Source organism: Carettochelys insculpta, chromosome 1, assembly GCF_033958435.1.
Source record: "Carettochelys insculpta isolate YL-2023 chromosome 1, ASM3395843v1, whole genome shotgun sequence".
In the NCBI taxonomy this organism is placed as follows: Eukaryota; Metazoa; Chordata; order Testudines; family Carettochelyidae; genus Carettochelys; species Carettochelys insculpta.
Genome location: NC_134137.1, coordinates 9,495,583 through 9,508,740, shown reverse-complemented (window position 1 = coordinate 9,508,740; position 13,158 = coordinate 9,495,583).

Below are 13,158 nucleotides of genomic sequence, written 5' to 3'. Positions count from 1 at the left end.
AACAAAATCTCTCTTGAAGTCAGGGCCTATGAGCACAGGGTCACGGCAGAGAGCATCCTTTAGGTCATTGAAGGACCCTTCACCTGCAGGGGTTCAGTGCACCATGTCCGGCCCACGGTATTTTGTTAGCTCTGTCAGGGGCTGCACCAAGGATGCAAAGTGGGGAATGAACCACCCATAGTATCTTACCAGTCCCAGGAATGCCCTGACTTTCTTCTTCTGGACTGGTCAGGGCCAACTCTGCATTGCTTTGACTTGTTCAGCTGGAGCCTCACCGCACACTTCCCCACAGTGTAAGGTACCTGCCTCTGCCAACCCAGTCACATATTTGGCAGGATTCACAGTAAGCCCAACCTTCTTCAGGGTGTCCACGTCTGCCTCATCTTTTTGCAGGTGTGTCCCTCAATCTGGGGCTATAGATGATGACATCATCTAGATGGGCAACTGCATTCTGGCAATGAGGATGCAACAACTTGTCCGTGAACCTCTGGAATGTCGCAGGAACACTTGTAGCCTGAAAGGTCGGACGGTATATTGGTAGAAGCCCTCTGCTGTCAGAAAGACCTTTTTTCTCTGGCTCTGCTAGCCAGGGAAATCTGCCAGTACCCCTTTGTGAACTCAAGCGTGGACAGGATCCTGGCCTTTCCCAGCAGGTCAATCAGCTCATCTATCCTGGGCATGGAGTATGCATCAAACATAGACACCTCATTTAGTTTCCTAAAGTTGCTGAAGAACCAATACTGGTATCTGGCTTACATACCGCGAGAATTGGGCTGGATCACTGGCTGTGGGACTTTTTCACAATGCTTGGCTCTAGCATTTTCTTCACCTCCTTACATACTTCCTAGCGCCGTGTCTGTGACATTGCTGGATTTTTAAATTAAATATGAAAGCTAGTGTATATAGTGGCACCAAATCTTGCGCCGGGTGGGCCAGATGAAGTTTCTAATGAATACGGGTAATTCCTGGAGTCTGCTTATGCTACTTGTATAAGTGTGCCATGTTTGTATGTAAAATTATAGCTATTTAGTTTATATGTGTGTTAGAAATATTTTAGTGGTGAAATTCCCAGTGGGAGGTGTGATCAGCTCCCCAGTCAGGTGACATGAGATAAACAAGGAGACAAGGACTCAGATGTCAAATACACATCTCATAAATTTGGGACTTGTCTTCTGGGATGCAGCCAATGGCAGAGAGCCACAGCAAACCACCTGGTCAGGTGATGCTCCAGCACCTATGGAAGAAGAAAGGAATTTTTCCTTCCAGATGGCACGCTATAAGCTGGCTCTTGGAGTGACTATCTTGGTTCTCCATTCTCTTGAACTAAGCCTATGTGAACTGGGGTCCCACAACTGATGGGGTGCATTTTCAGAGACTTTCAAGAATCAGCATATAACACTGGTGGCCTGCACCAATAGCGCTAATTCATGTATGAAATGTACCACTTAACAATTTTTGTTTCTCACTCCATTTTCTTTCTTTCTTTCTTTCTTTCTTTCTTTCTTAATAAACCTTTAGATTTTAGATTCTAAAGGCATGGCACAAAGCGCTCTTTTGGGTAAGATCTAAGTTTTTATAGAACTGAAGATATGGCTGGTCCCTTTGGGGCCTGGCAGAATCTGAGTGGGTTTGGAAAAAAAGGCTTTCACAACCTCTCACCTGAGTGAAGGGGGCTGTTGGCTTGGCTATTAGGAGCAGCTGGAGATTCCGTACGTTTCCTTGTGTGGCTTCTGGCTGGCCAGTGGAGATGGTAGAGGTACTTTTGTAGCTCCTTTGATTTGCCTTAGTGAGAAAAAAGTTACAGCCTGGGCTTTAAGTGGCCAGTTTTTAAGCAAGTTACCCTGTGTTGGTTCTCTTAGCTCTGCCCTGACCCCCCCAACATATTACAGTGCCTCTGAGATCCAATAGGGCCTCACACTCACCCTCACTTCAGGCTTCATGATGATGTGATGCTCAATGACAATGGTTCTGCAAGGCTCATTTGAAAACACATCAAAAGTATCGTGTGAGTATTTAGCACACTTCTTCCGACTAGTCTGGAATTAGTTTTGGGGAAATTCCCACTGACTTCTCTGGGTTCTCCACAGGCTCTGGTGATGACCTGTGACTCTCGGTCCTACAAGGGTGTGAACAGGTACATGCGATATACCTGCTCTGTCTTGCAGCAGTCCCGATTTTGCATATTGCAGTCCACATCTTTTAAGACCTTGACTACTTCATAAGGCCCCAGCCCTCAGGCAAGGAACTTGCTGTCAGCTATCAGGACAAACGCTGTTGGAAAAAGCCTGGACACACTGTATGAAGCAAGCAGGAGGTTTGCTTGCTGGGGGAGTGCCTCTTCGCCCATCAGGATTGAGTGGAGCACTGCCAGACAATAGGTTATAGTTGATTATATAGATTATTGATGGACATGGGGAAACTACAGCATGGGTGTCACACACACCCGGATAGGTCCCAGCAGCAAGACGAAATGAGCACAACAAGCCAATCATCTAAAAAGGTTACAGAGTATCCCTGCGCATTGCATACAGAACACCTTATTTCTAGTACATGTAATATTCCCTACATGTTCTTGAAACAAAATAAATGTGCAACAGCATATTCACATCAGACAGGATGGATGAAGCGTCTGTAAGAGCAATGATTGCACCTCCACACTGGTGCATCCAGGAGTGCTTACATAGAGGATTAAGGAAGAGACATTAACAGCTTTAAGCAATAACATTGTTTTGAGTACGAGTCCGGGATGGAGGAGGAGAGAACCCCATAACTTGGGTCTCATATGCACGGCCTCTCTTTGGAATGTGGTTGCTAGAGGCAACTATTCTTCCCTCCAAACTCCAAGGTCCTGCCTGACCAGGGATGACTTTCCCTGGGTCTTGTGAGTAAGATGAGGGAGGGGGCCCAGCGAGGTATCTTTTCCACTCATGCTAACTGACTTTCTTCATTAAAGGATTATAGGCCTACTCCAGATTTGAGGAATCAAAAAGGAGGTCTATTGCAGAAACCATGCCCTGCCTCAGGAATTTTCTCCCTTTAAACACCATTACTCAATCTCCTGCCTGGAATTTTTGGACCATTGTCCGGCGATTAAAGTAGGTTTGTTGGTATTCCTGGGGGGTGAAGGCCCCTGCTTCCAGCTGGTGGCACAAGCCCGAATTGCTGAACACATGGGCATCATGTGTACAGCCAGGACAGCCCACATACACATCCTGGAAGCAGCCCTGGCTGTCAACCATGTCCTGCAGGACCAACAAGTGGTAGCCATTCCTGCTTATATAGCGTCTGCCACTGTTCTCTGGGGCATGGATGGGGATGTGGGACCTTAAGCAATTTGGGAACCGTGTGGTGGTGAATCCCACGATGGCCGTGTCCTGGTCCTGATTCAGACGACTCTCTGGAGCAGAAGGGAACTGAGCGCATGGACCACTTGCGAGTAGGGGACATGGGCACCCGAGAAGGTGTGCAGGGTGTGCCCGCCCCCCAGCTCCCCGGTCCCTCACCAGACCCCCACCCTGACCTTCTTCCCATGCCCACCTCCCCAGGTCCCCTTCCTGAGTCCCCGCTCCCCAGTACATGCCCAGGACTCCTTACCTCAATCAAAATGGCCACGACTGTGGCCTTGTCTATGCAAACTGATGGCCCACGGAGCAGTAGCTGCCTGGCATGGCCAGATTCCAGACAGCAATCACAACCCTCTTTTCGGTGGTGAGGGCGCACCACATCTGGGTGTCCTGGTGCCTCAGGGCAGGGCTGAGCCACTGGCAGATCTCCATGCAGGTCTGCTGCCACATGCAGAAGTTCTGCAGCCCATGGCTTTTGTCCAACTCCCCCAAGAGCAGGTAGCATAGCTCAGAGCCGGCAGAGCACCCGGCAGGAGGGCCCAATGGTCTGGGGCATCATTGTCTACCTCTGGGGAATGCTCCTCTGCCAAGATCTGCTGTGTTGCCACCCATGCAACATCTAGCAGGGCACCTGCCCCACAGAAGATGGCTTCAAGGGCTTCCAGCTGCTGCCGCCGCTGCTGCTGCTGGACGTCCATATTGACAGGCATGGGGTATGTGAGTCTAGTGTCACCGACACAGGATTCGTGCTGTGTAGGTCGAGTGCATTTGGGAGGGGCCCTTTAAAGGAGCAGCTTGCTGTTGCCAGGAAGGGCTAGTTCACTCTTTGACCCCGTCCACAGGCTTTTCTAGCCCTTTTTTTCAAAAGGGACCACTTGTGTGTGTGGATGCTCCCTTTCTGCATCTGGGGTGGCCCCTTTCTATGCAGTGCATCCCTAAGTCAATGTTAAACATCAACAGCATCAACCCTTGAGGATGTGTAGACGATATACATCGAAGTAGCTTATTTCGATATATCTACTTATTTTGATGCTTACTCCTCCCAAACCTCTTTCGCCATGTCTAAGATTACCTGTGGGTTATGCCCATATAACAATTCAAACTGGGTGAACCCTCTTGATGCCTGCGACACCCCCTGGACAGCGAACATACGGCGTGGCAGGAGGGTATCCTGATCTGTTTTGTCCCAGCTCATCACCTTCTGCAGCACATTCTTCAGGATTCAGTTGAGCCACTCGACGAGACCCTCCATCAGGGGATGATAGACAGACATTCTCAGAGCCAGGATGTGGAGTTGGGCACACAGATCTTTCATTAGTTTGGAAACAAATGGAGTAATTGGATCTGTCAGAATCTCCTTACGTATCCCTTCTCAGGTGGTATAATCAAAGAACACTGGTATGTGCTCATACCTCTGGGTGGATTTCTCCAGTGGGCTGACCAAATCCATAGCGATTTGTTCAAAGGACACCTCTCTTATAGTCAGGGGCGCTAGTGGGGCCCTTAGATGTCGTCAGGGCTCATGTGGTTGGCATTCTGGGCAAGAGGATGAAAATCTCCAGACCTCCATGCACGCTCCTTCCAAACAGAACTCTTGGAGGACCCAGTCTAGGGTCTTATCATCCCCTGGTGTCTCCCCAGACAAATGGCTGTGGGTTAAATCTAATACTGTTCTTCTGTGTTTTGGGGGGATCAGGAGCTGCTCCACCACTGGTACTTGCTCCTGACTGTGCACCACCTGGTACAACAGATCCCCCTTATTCACATAATATGGCATCAAGCCCTTAGTCTTCCTTTCCACTGCGACCCCATTTACCTCAAGTACTTTCTTGTGTATGTTTTGGAACTTTGGGTCATTTGCCTGGTGCTGGCCAAAGTTCCTAAGCAGGAGCCCCATCTGTTGGAGCCCAGAGGGGCCTTTCTTTGCTTCTATCCCTGAGATCCCCAATGAGCTAGACCCAGCCTCAGGCTCACCTACATTCTGAATAGCTCCCCTCCTGGCCTGCTCAGCCCTGCCTCCTGTTAGGGCCTTCCTTAGATTTGGGCCATGATATGTACTCCTAAGCTTTTGGTTGACTTCCTTTCCTTCTTCCTTTTCTGGGTCTTTCCAGACCCTGAGAACAAGTCCTGCTCAAACACCCAGAATGGCAGGAGAGGGCTCCCCCCCTTTACATCATCCATAGGGAGAAGGTCACTAATCCCAGGGAAGTCACTCCCTATTATGACTGAGTATGAGAGACAAGGGACCACCCCCTTGGCCCCATGGGCTATTTGTCCTTGCCGCCTGTCCTTCCTTCTCTCAGTTCTCAAGTGCACTCATGGCCTCTGAGTGCTCTTCAGTCTCCGTCCTCTCATACTCCATCCAGTATGAGGTTTTGGGCACTCGTGTCCTGGGGCTTTTCTTAAGCCACCCCTCCCATAATTCCCCATTCCAAAGGGGCTGTGAGACCCCCCAGCTTTTATCCATCTCCATGATGACCATGATATCATCATAGGACGAGGGGCCTCCTCCTGACCCAGCCTCTCAGGTCGAGTAGTATCCCCCTCACGTTCTGGTCTAAGACAAGGGTCTCTACAACCTCCTTGAGGCTCTGGGTCTTGGGCTACGGCCACTTCCTGGCCAAGTGGATGAGATAAAATAGGTGAGAATGCAAGGCCAGACAATCTTGGTGGCTTGAGTCACGGAACCATTGATCTGGATCGTGGTTTTCACCCCAGACCTTTTGAGTATCTCCATCGTCAGCAGGGTATAAGCAGTGGCTGCTTCCACAGCCATATCAAGGTAGATCAAGATGCTGACCCACTGGGCTCAGGGTCAGTCTTCCCATTGGGCCATCCTCTGAGAAAATAGGAGGTATGTCTCCACGTCATCTTTTGTAAATCGCTGCCTGCTAGCTCAAATCCCTCCTTAGTGGTGTCCCTGACATGGATGAACTTCTGCAGGACAATAGGATGATCACTCGGATGATGGAGGATGTGTTGAATGTGAGTGTGTGTTGGGGTGCCCCAAAGCCCCCGATCGCCAGACCTGTCCCTCCTGGTCCCCTCCACTGTCCACTTTTGTGGCCTCTGTTGTCACCTCTCCAGACCCCTCTGTGGGCCCCTCCTGGGCCCCTTCCCTGTGTCCCCAATGGTCCCCCTTACCTGGGAGCTCCCATCCCCACCAGGGTGGGTGTGTGACCTGAGCATCACTTACCTCCAGTAGGATGGCCCCAACGGTGGCCCTGCCCAACCCAAATTGGTGGCTAACCACGGGGAGGCTGTACAGGGTGGCCACCTTCCATATGGCAATTGTCACTCGTTTCTCCAGAGGGCGCGTGCGGCTCATATGCATATCCTTGTGGTTAAGGGCAGGGGCCAGCCAGTAGCACAACTCCAGGAAGGTCTCATTCCTCATGTGGAGCATCTGGACCCATCAACCATCATCCCACTTTTGCATGACAACCTCATCCCACCACTTGGGGCTTGTGAGGAAGCGCCACAAGCATCTGATGGCATAAGGAACGGGACACAGGCAGTGCACTGTGGCAAGGGCCTGAAGAACCGAGACAAGGGGGCTCGCCCTCCAGAGGAGGTGGAGAGCTGCCAGGACGATCATGGCCAGCAGCCTGACTACGTTGCCAGGGGCGTCCCCATCTGGGGAGCTGGCTGGGATCCATGGCTGTCTGAGGGATCCTGAAGTAGCTCTGGGCACAGGGTCTGTCCTGCTGTGTCTGCCAAAGCAGTTCTCGGTGTGTGCAGGCCAGGGCTGTTTGGGAGTGGACCTTGAAGGGAGAGGCTCGCTGCGGGGCCTGGAAGGGCTTGTCTGCCATGTGACCCTGTCTGCAGCATTTCCTGGCTTGTTTTTTTTTTCCAAGAGGGCTCCTATGGCCTTCTGGATGCTCCCTTTTAGGATTAGCTCAGTGGTTTGAGCATTGGCCTGCTAAACCCAGGGCTGTGAGCTCAATCCTTGAGGGGGCCATTTAGGGATTGGGGCAAATAGATGGCAGGGATGGTGCTTGGCCCTGCCAAGAGGGCAGGGGACTGGACTCAATGACCTCCAGAAGTCCCTGACAGCTCTATAAGATGTGTATCTCCATGTGCATTTTCAAAGAGCACCTAACCCTTTCAAAAGAACAGAGCAGTGGATTGATCCACTTTTGGGTGCATGTGTGCACGTTCAAAGCCCAATCTTTTAAAAGGTGCCTTCTGAAAGTTTGAAATTCAAAAGCACCCTGAAGCACAGATATGTCCAGACAGATGAGACTTTTCCAGGCATTCCCTTTGTTATACAGCTGTTGTAGCCATCTCAGCCAACATCCACAGTAGGGTAACTTTACATCAGGTTTTGGCAGGAAATTCCTGTTTAAAGACCTCTGCCAGGAAACTTGCAGGAGCATTTGCCAGCAGGAAGGACCCAAGCGGTCACTAATAGCTCTTTGGCCTTTGTTAGGAAATGCTCTGCTGAAGCCTGCGATTGAGCCAGGGACCTTTAGATCTTCAGTCTAACACTCTCCCATTTGAGCTACTTCAGCAGTTTGGATGAGCGTGGGATTTGTTACTTTGCAGAGAAGGGCAGTTTGGTCAGCTGCCTGTGTGCCTGAGCTTGTGTTGTACAGAGAGGAGCAGTTTGCAAGGTGTGAACTGGGGGAGTTGCCTGCCAGGTGAGTCTTCAAGGGCTGATTAGACTGGAGGCAAGGCTTTGAGCCAGGCCTAACCAGCTAGCAGCTCACCCTATAAGAAGGGAGCTTTCACCATAGGACCCTTACCAACCCACTACCCCCATCTGCTCCCATGTCTGCCCTCATCACTGCACTGGCCCCTCTCCCCCAGCTGCTCTCAGTGCCCCCAGGTCCACCTTCCCCCATCGCTCTTCAGGCTCTTCTCTTCAGAGACTCCTTTTCCTGATAGTGCTGCCTTGCAGGGCACAGGTGGAACACCATACCTGAAAAGGACAACAAACACGGGGTTCGTCCCTCGGCAAACTCCCAGAGGCAAACTCTCTTCCCTGTTAGCTGCTGCCCCTGTTCACTGCTCACAGTGTTCAGTGTTTCTGTCTTCAAAAGGGGGCCTGGGTTACACTGTTTCCTGTAAACTCGGTCTGTTGTCAAAACCAACTGGGAGAAATTGCCATTTCTGTCAAAAAGCCGGGGAAGCGGGGAGAAGATGAATGTTCTCATGAGGGAAGTGGAGATGGGAGCGTGAGTCAGTGTTTGTGGAGGGCGGCAGCAGTCCGTCCTAAAACCTACGGGACCCTACAGGGTTCCAGTGATGGGGGGCATTCTTTTATTGGGGGCAGAAGGAATGGGGCAAGTATCTGGGTGGGTCTCCTCCCTTTCCTTGGGGAAATACCTTCACCCAAAGTGCCTGCTCATTGTGGGAAGCTTATGGAACATTAGTGCTGCCACCTAGTGGTGGCGTCCTTTGTGATAAGAGCCAGAGATTCACCATTTGAGCTTCACCTGGGCTGGAAAAGGTGGGGTCCCTATCTTAGACACGCACTATTTTACTGCAAGCTAAATATTCTCTTTTACATGCTTTTTGAAGATTGAGTTTCCATAGAACACATAGAATTTGTTCTCTGATATTTCATCTGGCAGGATGTTGCCCATCTACACTTGCCAGGATACCCACGAGAAATGGGAGGTTCTCCAACTTTCTCTGCCTTGTAACATAAAAAAAATGTTGCACGGATGGAGTCTATGGATTTACTCTGAGTTAGCAAAGGTCAAAACCTGAAGTATGATGTCCATCGGTAACTCTAAGAGCCTCGCCTCTGTGCAGCCCCCTCATCTGTCTGCAAAGTCCCTTCAGCATATCCTGTGGGCAGTGACTAATTAGACAGGTTCTGGTAGCACATCGCGGATGAGGCTGTGCTAGCAGAGCAGCTGTAGAGGGTCCCAGTGGAGATGTGGATGCCCAGAGATTGTGTTTTTGTGGGACTATCTATTTGTGGATCACTGAGATTTGTGACTAACTTTGGAGATCCTTGGATCCTGGGCTGCCGTTTTCATAATTCAAGAAAAAAAAAAGGAAGAGACCTTTCCTCCTGGCTAAATCTGCGGGAAATTTCCATGTAGAAAGCATTGTGGAATCTCCCTTCCTGAGTCTGCACCCTGGATTTCAAATGAAGGAAAGGGGACAATTGGGGCAAATTCTGTTTTTATGATTCTTAGTATAAGTACTAGTATTGTTAGTACGATTATAATTTTCTGAATGGTCACATGTGACAACATCATTATTACCTGTTGGCTGCTCTCAAGGAGGCCCAGAGTCTGACTGGATGCTTACAAACAATACTGACAATCCTGGATTCTGTCAACAAAACCTACAGCAGTGCTGGTGCTGCAGTCCAGTTGTTTAGAATCAGCCCCCAACCCCAGTGATATGGCTTCCTTCAGTTTGCCATTGGCCATGACGTGGTTAAAGCTGGTGCACATGAGACCAACCAGCTGAAGTTTCCTGATGGCCCAGTGGCCCCCAAGGGAAAGTACAAGTAAGCTTTATAAAGGAGGTTGCCTTCCTACCTACACACACACTGCCTGCTGCCAGGGCATCCTCTCCGGTGACTCCTTCTCTTTGAGCATGAATGGCTGTAGCCCCAGCAGCTCTTCTTCTAGCAGGAAGTGGGTAAGTTGACAGATTTCATTATCTTTAAAATGAAAGTGCGGGAGAAAGGGTGCCAGCTGTCCTGTGCAGTGTCCGAGGACACAGCTGGGCTGTTTGGGTGACTCAGTGACAGGTCTGGAGGGCAGGCAGGAGCAGGTAACTTGGGAACCCCTCAGCTACATCTGATCATGATCTATGGAGGACTGTTCAACCTCCACAGAAATCTGGAATTCAAAGCCAGTCAGAAGTGTTAGACTCTGATTCTCTGATTCAGAATTTCTCGAGGAATCCTATTTCTAGAGGTGCCGTGTGCTCTGAGCTCAACCCTGCCAGGGACTGAGTGACAGGTCAATCCATGCAATATCAGAGACTAGATCCCAAATCACCCCATGTTTATTTGCTCCTGGAAATTTAATCAGCCAATGTATTGTGAAAGCTTTTCTTCTGTGGCTCAAGAGTAAAGACAGGAATTCAGAGTTGTGTTGCCCTGTGGTCGCAGATACAATAGAGCACATTTCAATTTCCTGTCTGGCTTGAGGGTTTTAACTCTATTAGCCCAGGTACCCATTATCATTATAGGGCTAGTTTAGCCAATGGAGCTCTTCATAAACATCCCATGAACTGGGTGTAACACACACCTTCATTTTGGCAGCTCAGCCCAAGATCTCTTCCAATGCATTTCCCTGGTGCTATGGATTTTATGCTTACAGGATATACGTGGTCTGAAGGAGGGAGAAAGAGAGGGGGATAGACCATTCTCTCATGGGGAAAGAATTTCCATTTCGTTTCATATTATTGCATTTAACCTTGAAATCCACTTACCACTAAACTCGTCTTCCCAGAAAACCAGTCATGGAGTCACTATGTACTAAGTGTCAGACTTCAGGGAATGAGTATTTCAATGATTTTTTCCACTCTGGACAGAGGCTCTGGACTGACATTGCAGATCCTGAGAGAACCAGTAACTTAGTAACTCATGGACAGAGGAGCAGTGAGACTTTTGTTTGTTGAAAAGTGACTGAATAAGGGCTGAGATGCTGTGGACTTCGCTACTTATGAAGAAAACCATATGAACATTTTCAGTTAGACTCTTTTGAAGCAAAATCAAATGGAAAAGGATATATTTCCTGGTGGGTACTAAATTGTAGCCCTGCAAAAGTTCTGCCAAACTTTGCATTGGAATGCACATAATTAGCAAACCAATTTTCAGTGCATGAACATTTCTTGAGACCCAGCAGCACAGCAGTTGGAATTTCTAGAAGACGGAAAAGTGGTAACTTTACTGCTTAATGACTTTGGCCTGAAAAATATTCCAGAACTACTACACATCCTCTTTGAAATGATAATTTCAGCTATAAACTATTGGTTCAGTGAACAGTTGCATGGTGCCGTCTTCTGGTAACTAACCAGAAGCTGATTCTTTCACTTATATTGAGGGTCATGACCACAATCCCTCAGCAGTACCTGTGCAGGGCTTTAGAGAAGTCCCAAGTGCAAAACTCTGCTCTGTGTTCCAGGAAATAGTGGAAAAGAGGTGCAGGAAAGGGGCGTGCAATTCTGCTTCCACATGATTCAAATTCTTCACTATTTACATGATCATTAAAATGTACACAACACACTGGTTATTTGTGCAAACCTAGTGTTTGAACAATTTACCCTTTTCTGATCCTGTCCCTCCACAGCTCAGCTAGGTAACTCCATGTGTTAAGTATCGGAGAGGTAGCCGTGTTACTCTGGATCTGTAACAGCAATGAAGGGTCCTGTCGCACCTTATAGACTAACAGAAAAGTTTTGAGCATGAGCTTTCGTGAGCACAGACTAATTTCATCAGATGCTGGTCTTGGAAATCCATGTGTTAGTGAGTAATTTCCATATACCATAACCATTTGCAAGAGTAGAGGACACAGGTATTAGAAATATGAAGATGAGTCTGTAGATTGAGCAGTCTCTCTGCGTGCAGCTAACACTAACAAACTATGGCACTTCAGAGCGTCTGGGAGGGATTCTTGGGGATACAGTACGTCATTTTTCTAAGGAAATATTAACAGATCCCAGGTCTGATGGAATTTGTACATAGAAATCTGGGGTGGAGACAATGAACTATACATGTCATGTGGCAATGTAGTAGCAGTAAATCTCTTCCACTCCTACAACTTGGAGCGTAGGCCACTGACAACTATTCACCAGCATCCCAGACCTAAGTGAACTTTCAAGGTTCACTCAGGTGTATCCCATCTTTTTAGTGTGTGCCTTCAGATATCTATGCCAGGTGTCTCTTGGACACCCTCTTTTCCTTTTGCCTTCTAAGTTCTAACTTAAGGCTTGTTGTCTGATGGTAGTGGTTAGTTTTCTGAGGGTATACCCATTCCAATGCCACGTTCTCTTCCTGATTTCTTCTTCAGCACGAAGTTGGTGCGTCAGTTGCCATGGATTGGTTGCTGATGGTATATGATCAGTGGATCTAGAGGTTTTTACAGAGGCAATTATTGATAAATGTCCAGATTTTTTTTTTAGAGTCATCTTTGTTGTAACTCAAGTTCTTGCTCCATTCAGTCGGGACAATTTTACTTTGGAGTTGAACAACCAGATCCCAATTTGAAAATGTGGCAATGAGCAACACTTATAAATAGATGTAATGCACGACGGAAAAATCTCCCTTTCCCCCAGGCAATTCCATGTTTTTATAGTGAAATGATGGGTCAGACTCAGAAGTAGCAGGCTAGAAATGTTGTCTGTGGGAAGATCACAATTAAAAAGTGCCACACGTTATCAATGGAGACAGATCTTAGTAGGCTGCAAAGATGGACTGGGTACGAGGAAATCTTATTAGAATAGTGAGAACTGGTTTAGGAAAGATTTGGAAGGTCTTCAATCCATCCAGATTTACTTCACAAATTATATCTTATGAATTATGATTTCCCGGAGAGCAGGTTACATTGTAGCTGACCATTGTAAGGCTCATTCCTTCTTCTTCTGTAGAATCTGGAACTGGGCACTGGTGATCGGGCTGGGTGCACAACTAGTACAATGTCGTCTGTCAGTGCCTATGTTCGTATTAATGGTTGAAATCTAAGACTGTCTATTTTATGATCTTTTCGGAATTCTTGAGAGACTCTCAACTTACACTGAGAGCACTAACACGTCTTGCTAAATATAATCAAGCCTCCTGTTTTCTTTTCCTTTCAGGAAGGAAAGTTCAAATCTCTTCAGACCTGACCAATACATT